This window comes from Cheilinus undulatus, linkage group 10 (assembly GCF_018320785.1).
Source record: "Cheilinus undulatus linkage group 10, ASM1832078v1, whole genome shotgun sequence".
Lineage (NCBI taxonomy): Eukaryota > Metazoa > Chordata > Actinopteri > Labriformes > Labridae > Cheilinus > Cheilinus undulatus.
This window is the reverse complement of record NC_054874.1, coordinates 41820395-41830458: the sequence shown is the minus strand read 5'-3', so window position 1 is coordinate 41830458 and position 10064 is coordinate 41820395.

The window sequence follows — 10064 nt, the reverse complement described above, 5'->3', positions numbered from 1 at the left end:
AGTTGTCTCCATTCTTGAGAGACCCTGTAAACATGTAAGTCATTTTAGGCTGTCTAAAGAGTGGATGACGGACATGGTTACAGCTGTTTGGCCACTGTTATTTATCACATTACACTGCAAAAGCTCACATCTAAAATATTCAATATGTTTATTGTAACACGACAAGGCTGCCCAGTTTTTAAATTGACATGTAAGACTTTTTAAGACCTACACAACGAAGTTTAGACTGTTTCCCACCAGATTCCAGTAGTGACATTACAGGCTTAAATTCTCACTGTCTCAAGTTTGAAATCTTCTTTCTAATCTTGTGAGCCACCTCAAAATTTCTGTTTTGCTGTGCCACCTTCTTCCCAAATTCTTCACCTTGAAGCCAAAGTTCCTTATTCCCTGCTCTCTGTCTACAAGGCTGGACTGGGATGGAAATTAGGCCCTGGCATTTTTGGCTCAAACTGGTCAAATACATATAACAGACCTGGAGTGTCTAATCTGCAGAGCCAGGAGTATTCCCAGTTTGCATTCAGGGCTTGGGGGTTGCCGAAAAGTGGAATTAAACATACAAACACTACTGTTAAATTGCTTCTGCATGTACCTTGTCAGTGGTTAATTCCTTCGACCAAAGACAGTAATAATCAAGAGATAGATGTATAATAACAAGGGTAAAGTTGGCGACAAAAAAATAGAAGCTTACATGGCCGATTATACAAATGATTTTGTTATTTCAAGCTCACAGCTCAATGTAGACACCCCAGGTGAAGATGACTCAGTCAGATGACCAGTTTGTTGCTAAATGAGGAAGAGCCATCATCTCTGACACACGCATGGACATGAAAAACAATATAGCTTACAAATGACTGGAAAAAAGTTTTTATAAGGGTAGACTTTTAAAACTACAAGACTTGTGCAACTGTAAAACCTGTACTTAAAGGTGCAGTGTGTAATATTTAGCATAGTAGCATTTAGTAAAGCAAACTTGGTAAAATGGAAAATAAATTAGTGTTTTTAAGTTTAATCACCTGACTAAATAGAATTGTTTTATTGTTATTAAGCCTGTTATTCATGTATGGGAAGGGTCCCCTCTATGGGCTCCGCCATCCTGGATCTTTACATCTTCCTTGTTTCTGCAGTACCACAGAAGAGACCAAATAATGATAAAGCAATTTTATATATTCAGGTTATTAAACACTAATTTAGATAGGCCAAATTGTAACTGTTATGTTCCATTTTTGCCAAGTTTGTTCTGCTAAATGCCACTAAGCTAAATATTACACTGTACCTTTAAAATGAATGAGTGGCATAGTAGGTCATAATAATGAAATAGTCAAGATTATAAAGTTTAGGTTTTATTTTTTTCAGTAGTAAAAAAACAGCTTTTATTGACTTGAGAGAATAATTCTTGCAATTCTTAAACTTGAGCTCAGTGCTATTGTAAGTAGCACATAAGTCCAGGGCTAACTGTTATCCTACAGTGTGTGAACAATTGAACATCATAAACTTACCTGAAAACTAAAATTGACCTTGTTTTATTGAAAAAATAAATAGCCAAACTTTGTTATTATTAATATACTTAATCCACAATTAAATAGCTTCTGGTCTGAGCTGAGTATGGTGGACACATCATTACTATATTAGAAGGACATAAATACAAACAATTACTTTAAAAAACACAAGATAAGAAGCCCTAAATGTTATCGGCTATAAATGCTTACAATGGTTGGATCAATGACCACTTGAATAAATTTACTAGAATAATAATTATTGATTGATGAATTAAATAAATTTGATTTTAACTCAAAAAATGCTGCACCGTTTGAATTAACATTACAGTACTATATATATTTCTGTGAATTAAAATTAGTTAACAGACACAGTGTCCAGGCTCTACACTGCCATATTTGACTTGGAGGATTTATCTTTCAGTTGTCAAGGAAAACTTGGAGAAGGACTTGGAAGCTAATACATCTGATGAGCAGTGATCTAAAATACTTAAAAACATTCACTCATCATCTATTTGTGCGAGGCATGCTCTTGTTCTATTTAAGATTGTACACAGCCTTCATATGTCACAGGTTGAGCTCTCAAAATTTTTTCCTGGATTCTAGCCCTACCTGTGATAGATGCAAGCAAGCTCCTGCTAGCCTTTACCACACATTTTGGTCTTGTCCAAAACCATCAACATTCTGGTCTTCAATTTTTTCTGCATATTCAGAGATCACAGGTCAAACTATTGAACCATGCCCTTTTATGGGTCTTTTTGGTGTACTATCAAAAGATCTGGCTCTGACAAAAGCAATATGGTTTGCTCATCCCTTCTGGAAAGATGTCTCATCCTTTTAAACTAGAAGAGCAACCGTCCTCCCTCTTTTGGCAGGTGGATTTGTGAGGTCAGGTATTTTCTCAAAACAGAAAAGATAAGATATACACTACAGGGGACTACTGGAAGGTTTGGCAGCCTTTTATTTCCTGTGTGGAGAATCTTTCTAAGCATCTTGGTACTTGAAAATGGCATTGGTGTGTGCTCATATTAGTCTGTGAACAGGTATTTTAAGTTATTTTTTAATTTTATTCATTTATTGATTTAAGTTTTAATTTTTCTTTTTTGTCACTGTTTTTTTTTTTTTTTCAATTTTGTGTTGTTTAAGTTAGACTTTTCTTTTAGTTATATGTCTGGACTTAAATTCAATAAAAATATATTGCCAAAAAAATAATTTAAAACATAAAAAAGAAATTCTTATAAATAAGTTCAATTAAAAAATTGGCAAAAAGTGGTTATTTAAAATCCAGCTCATCTGTTACTAATAAGCCTATGAGCCTGCAATTGTAATATTCTTTTTTTTTTTATTCATGTTTTCTACGTTGATGTTGTTGTTCCGGTAACTGTTGTGTAACCATTTTCAGACCTTAACAGCTGCAGCAGCCCCTAGCTTTAGTAAAGTAATGGCCACCTCTATCAAATGACTGTTAATGTGTCGACATGTGAAGCCGTGTTGTCGGAAGCTTTACTCGATCCTGACTGTAAAATACCAGCTCGCTCTGTTAGTTTGAAAATAATGATCATCTATGATCGAGAAATTCATTTTCAAGGGGATTAGTTTGTGTTATTGCACAAAATCAATACTTCTACGATTAGACTTACATTGTTTGCAGTGATCTGTGCAGCTTTTCTCTGAGGTTTGGTCAAGTATGAAGCGTGTTTGCACAAACGGTTGTGACGTCTGTTTGTTCGGCTGAATGGAAATAAAGACGCTAACTATTTCTGTTCTGTTGGAGTTACATCATGAGTGTTGTGGTAGTCATTTTCCCAGAGACGTTTATTTGTGGCACTGATGCTTCTGCTTCAGCGATGACTCTGGACCATGATAGATGAAAAAGGCTGGTACATTTGGTTTGTTTTGGTAGCTTCTGTTGTGTTATTGCTCAGGGAATTATTGTCTGCTTTTGTCTGCTGTCTTCATTTTATCCTGATGAGTTGAAAATCCCCTTTGGAAACAGTCATTACATGATGATTTGGCTCAACCATTAACTTTTTTTTTTCTCTCTGATTATTTTGAATTATTGAAATCTGCAAGTCTCCAAAATCTTAAAATCTCAAAGGACAAAGCAAATTACGATAAACATATGGAATATGAAAAGCAGGCAGAGCTGTTATGTTCATTCTGTAAACAAACATTTTGACAGGAAGAAGTTGATAGGCTTTTTGTCATGACTGAACTGACACAGCAAATTAAACAACCAAAATGACAACCATAATAATAAAATCTATCTTGATTTGTAACACCATGATGAAAAAAGACATAAAGATTATACCAGCAAGTGCTAAGTGCTCGCTTGTTTTGTGTCTTAATGTGGAGATGAGCCAGCTGCATCTCTATTTGGCAACTCCAAATCCTCAACAGTGGTTGGGTGGTTGTCTTGTCAACAATAAAAAGTTATTTAAGAGTATTCAATTACTAAGTAAATCATAGCCAACACTGGATTGGATTTCCTGAATTTAACATACTAAAGAGGTACGTGTCAATCAAAGTGGTCCCATCAGCCTTAAATCTTTTGGTATGTGGCCCTCAGTGGAAAAGTTTGGCACACATGTAGATGGGAAAAGCTACAAAAACATTCTGTCACACTGAAATTCTCCAAGAGCACAGTGGCCTCCTGAATTCTCAAATGGAAAAAGTTTGGCGAAACTTTGCAGACAGTTCCTCTGACCTTGGTTTTTGCTCTGATATTATTGTCAGCTGTTTGGCCTTTTATAGAGAGGTGTGTGCCTTTCCAAACCACGTCTAATCAATTTACTTTACCACAGGTAGACTCCGGTCAAGGTGAGGAAGCACCTTCATAAAATATCTGGAGAAATAGAAGGCACCTGGGCTACATTTCAAACATTTTTGCAAAGGCATTGAATAGTTGTATAAAATGTGATATTTCTGTTTTTAAATCTTCAAAAAATTCTAAAATTCTGTTTTCACTTTGTTATTAGGGGATACTGATTGTAGGTTACTGAGCATAAAAATGTTTTTTTAACTGTAGCATCAGGCTGCAACAAAACAAAATTGAATAAGTGAGGAGGGCCTGAATACTTTCTAAATGCACTTATTGTAAACTCTGTTTCAGATGAGGGCAGCCACGGCTTATGATGAATGGGAGTCTACGACAATGATGGTTTTTATTATCTAAGATACTTATAAAAAAATGTTTTTCTTAGTGAAATGTTCACATCATTCACACATGCATGTTGGAATTTTTCTTCAATTTTTTCCACCTGTTTCCCAATGTTGAAAGGTGAAAAATAGAATAATAAGAATAAGAATTCAAATGCAAATTTTCCTGCTGCAGATGGATTTGTTTCATACATCCACCTGGAAAACATTGGATATACAGCATTTGGGAAAGGGCAGAGCCTTTGAAAAAAAACTCGGATGGTGATTGGATACATGTTCTGTCTGTCAGATCTTTACGGGCCAATCAGAGCAACAAAACGTGACGTCGTTGCCACTACTGAGGTGCAGGTGCACTACCGAAGGAATAAGCTCCATATAGAACTGCATAACATGAACCACGGCGATGTCTGTCGTTTTTGAAAAGAAAACAACTCACTGCTGTGCTTTGTTCTTCTTTTAACAAAGAATTGTCATCAAGTTCTAATAAAACTGACGCTTTAGCAGCATCCACGCGAATCTCTTCCACCATAATTGCACTGGCCTCTTGTTGCTGCTTGCTTACGTCACGACTCTGCCGAGCCCAAAAGTACTGCCCCTCATCGCTGATCGGTCCTGTCACTTTCTAACTGGGCCCAAACGGTTCAGACAGGAGCTTTGCAAGATGAGTTCAACAGTGAGAAACACAGAAACTTAACCCTAAGACTTAACCCTTATACTGAATAAAAGAGATGTGTGTTCTGTCAACCAAACTGACAAAAAATTTCATATAAATGCACTGATTTAAATACAGATCATTTCTGACCCCCTTGTGGAAGAGCGTAGGGTCCAATCCTTTTCCCTCTAAGGGTCAGAGCTGGATTATTTAAGGTATCACATGTCGGATAATTGTCTGATGATGATAAAAAACTGTTAACTGCAGCAGTGTCAGAAAATCCTGGAGCGCTGAGTCACATCCAGGTGAAGAAGGAGGAACTCTTTCTGCATTTGGACAGCATGAGGGAGACATGCTGACACGGCACGCTAGCATGGCCCTCTTTAATCATACCTCCATCCACAAACAGACGCGTAGAGGCTTACTCACACTGATGCAAATGCGCAACCAGTTACACGTTTGCATAGAAGAGTGCAGAGGGAAATTCACAGGATGATGCAAAATACTCTAAATAAATATAATCAGAGGATGGATATGGAAAAAAAAAACCTTTAAAAAAAATCTTGTTGTATTTTATTTTTGTGCATTCGATCAACACTTTGCAACAGACATGAAAACTTCACACAGCTGTTGACATTAAAACTAAGGGCATGCTTTGGAATTTAGATAAAGCTCTATTTTTCATTGATCACTAAACTTATGTAACAAAATACCTCATTTTAAACAAACAGCACTAAGCAAGGAAGAGATAGCCTTTGCAGGTCACACAAAATAAACAAAAATGATGATGCAGAAGCAGTCTCTTAGTAGGTACAAGATGACTAATAAAGATGATATAAAGATAAAATGTGACTCCACACACCTTTAGAAATCTGTGCCAAGAACAAAGCAAATGTGTTGAGTAAGTCCGTGTGCAGCAGTATCATATCAGCCATGAGAGCCGATCTGCAGACGTGTCCTGGCAGTCTGTGACACATTAAAGCCCTCTCAAGCTCTCAGGCATGCATGAAGACATCTCTGCTCATTCCTGCTGGGTAATACCGCTGCTGCGCCTCAGTGACTCAACACCTGCTCAGTACGGGCCTGAAACTGACACACTGTGTGACACATATGAAGAATACAAAAAGGTGTTTCACAATGAGGCATCCTTGCTGCTGTTTCATGGGATGATTTCAGACCTTTTGTTTCAGATACGTGCAGTGGAAGATTGTCTGTCAGCGCAAAAAATTGCACAAGTTAACCACCAATAAAGGGTCCTGATTCAGCCCCTGCACTGAAAAAACTGCTTGTAGTATCTTGGAGCTAAACCTTAAATTATCTAAAGCCATACTCCTGGCATTTAAAGAGAGATAAAAATGGCAAAACAGCAAAAATATTACATTTCTTACAATAAAGAATATCTAATGATTATTCTAACATATGAGTATCACTGTCCTTTTATACATTTCTGTTTGCTTTTTTACTTTAATGGACAGAACAGCTGAGAGAGACAAGAAATATCAGGAGAGAGAGTGTGGGGAGTCATGCACCACAACACCAGGATGGAGATTCAAGCCTGCCACGTTGAGGACTGTAGCCTCATTATATGGATGTCTGCTCCACCAGCTGAGCTGTGTGCACATTTTTTTATCATTTGATTTGAAATAAGCTAAGCTTTCAAGGAGACTCCCTCACACAGCCTATGTAACAAACATATAAGCTACCCACTTCTATACCTTTATCAGGCTCGTATGGATGTCTTTATGGCTAAAATGTTGCATCTATTAGTCAGCCTTTAACGTAAGCAACAGGTACCACTTTCCCCCTTTTTAGTTGTTATTTAATAGACTTTTTTCCACATCATTCACCTGCACACAAAGTATATATATTTTATTTGATATATATCACGGTAGATCAGCTGCACTGTGTTTACTGTAGTGTTAGGAGTGAACCAAAAATTTCAGTAACAAGTTGAAGCACATGCCAGCCTCTTCTCAATGGTGTAACATCCATTTTTAATACCAAACACGATGTGAAATTGTGTTGTTCTGGGAATTAAATGGTGTAGTATAACACTAAAGAATGATCAAAGTAAAAAACATGCACATAGATCAATCACAGGTCAAATCATTGCTAAATATGACAGAATAGTACGAGATAGAATTCTTATTTGTCATTTCACAAATGTGCCTCTAAATTTCGGTGCATCATCTCATCATGGTAGAAGGTTAAAAAAGTGACATTCACATCGGTGAACGTGCAAGGCTCCCATAAGGGGGTGATGAAGGGGAGAGCTTTGTGGGGCCCAGTCAAACTGGGGGCTAATGGGGGGTCTTCAAAACCACGCTCCCTTGTGATAACCATATTTTATTGTTAACCTGAATTAAAACAACTCTTATAAAAACGAATTTATATATTTATGCTGTAGTACAGTATAACCTGTTCAAAATGTGAATCCTTTTATTTAAAACAGACCTACCTTTCATTGGTAATGCTAACAGTGTGGGTGGGCACGTTGAACTAAACCATTTGAAAAGTAATGCCAGACTTCATAGCTAAGTCATGGTTAACAAATGCCAGGATGCCAGGGAATAAAGTAGAAAAACTAGGACTGCTAAAATGGAAAATAATGCATTATTTTGAAAAGAGGCTAAAAAAAATAGGAAAAAAAGTGGCCAAAAATATTAAACTGGCAAAAAGAACAGGTAAACATGGGCAAAAAGTGGCAGAAAATGGAACAAAAGCTGCCCAAAAAAAGTGGCTAAAGTGGTTTACAGTGGCAAAAATGACAGACAGTGGCAAAAACAGCAAAAAAAAAAATAAAAAAAAAAGGCAAAAAACAGCGAAAAAAGGGATAATATTTCAAAGTAGCAGAAAGATGTTAAAAAGAGTTAAAACAGCAAAAACTGGTTAAAAGTGGCAAAACTGTGGCGAGTATGGGCAGAAAGTAGCAAAAAAGGAGGGTCAAAAATTGGCCTAAAGTGGCCAAACAGTAGCAAACATGGGATTGGAGTGCAAAAAAAGCAGTGGCAAAAATTGTATTAACGGCAAAAAAAAAAAAAAAAAAAAAAAAAAACAGCTAAAAAGGGTATACAGTGGTAAAAAGTGGCAGAATTGGCTGAAAGTGTCAATAATGTGTGCATAGTGGCAAAAAAAAAAAGTTGTAATAAAGGGTGAAAAACACTAAAATTTGCCTCAAAGTGGCAAACGGTGGTTAAAAAAAAAAAATACTGGTTGAATGTGGCAAGAAAGGGCAACAAGAAGTGGCAACAACTGGTTGAAAATGTTTCAAGAAGGGGTTAAAAAGGAGCCCCAATAAATAATTCCAACATCAGAACCTAGTTATAGTTTGACACACTTTCCAGGTTGAAAATGAAGTAACTGTTAGCCAGGACACTAGCACTTATTCTTCATCAGTGAATCACAACTGGGACAGAACCATTCTCTGGGTTCTTCTGGGGTCAAGCCAATTCTGTGGGCCGCCCTTGAAAAGATGCTGGATTCCAAAATGAAGGCATAGAGAAAACAAAGTGGTCTGCACACCAGAAAGCTCCTGTATCAGGAATTTATTTGCAACAAATGAGCCACACACACAGATACAAATAATATGGATAAACATCTTAATTTATCTCTTTGACCATGCACATGCAATGTACACATATCATATAACATGCTTGCATAGAATGTGCATCCACAGAAAGACTGCATCTCTTATTAATTAGTAGTCCAAAAAGGATTCAAGCTGAAAAGCTGTAATATTATTCTACTCTATAAGATTATTATTGGAACAGAAACAGTCATTAATAAATAGAAATAAAAAAACAGTTTCATAAAAGACAGTGAAACATGAAACAGTGTTACCAAATGAAGAGCTGTTTGGGAGCTGAAACAGTCGGCTCTTTTTCCTGAGCTAAGCCGAACGATCCGGATAACTAAAAAGAGCTGGAATTCCTGCCACTGCAGGTGAGAAGTATTTAAACGGGCAGGACATCCTAGATAGGAGGTGGCTACAAGCCTGCAAAAAAAAAAAATCCGCTTGGTAAAAAAAATCACATCTGAATAGGAAATAAGTAAACAACAAATGTCAGCTATCTGACTCAGAATTTACTTAGCAAAATGATGCCCAAATCTTAAGGGGTAAATATAAATGTATTTTAAATTCTGTTTTAGGGTAAATTCCATACAGTTAAAAAAGGGGGGGATACTTTAGTTGGTATTTTCTGGATAGCAGCTAGATAATCTCCAAAGGAAAATGCCTGTTTTAATGAATTGTTTACGTAATGAAAGTCTAATACCAAAACGCTTTCAATAAATGTATGTTTGCAATTCAAACATGCAGGAGTCGAATACACTCAGCTAGAAAGTGAGCCATTACATATAGTTTACATCAAAAAAGCATATAGTTGATTACATCTTGCACTTATCTGCAGAATTATTCTGAAACTCTTACACCACTGTATTTTGTGCACAGTCTAGGATGTTTGTTTAATTTGTCTCTCTCTGTAATATCCCACACTGCAATGGTTCTCCATTTTATTATCGGTATTTTTTTAACAACCACAGAACACTCATTTAAAGGCTACAACTGCCCCATGGGCTGGACTTTTAATATCACTGACCAAAGGCCTCTTTTATTTAGTCCAAACGGCACATTAAGGGGTGGACATGGGGGAGAATATCCCAATCTTAATATAAAAGCTGTAATAGTTATTTTAAGGAAGCCATTGTGTATAAGGGAGTTACAAACAACTGCATAAAGAGCCTGAAGATGGAGGGAAGTT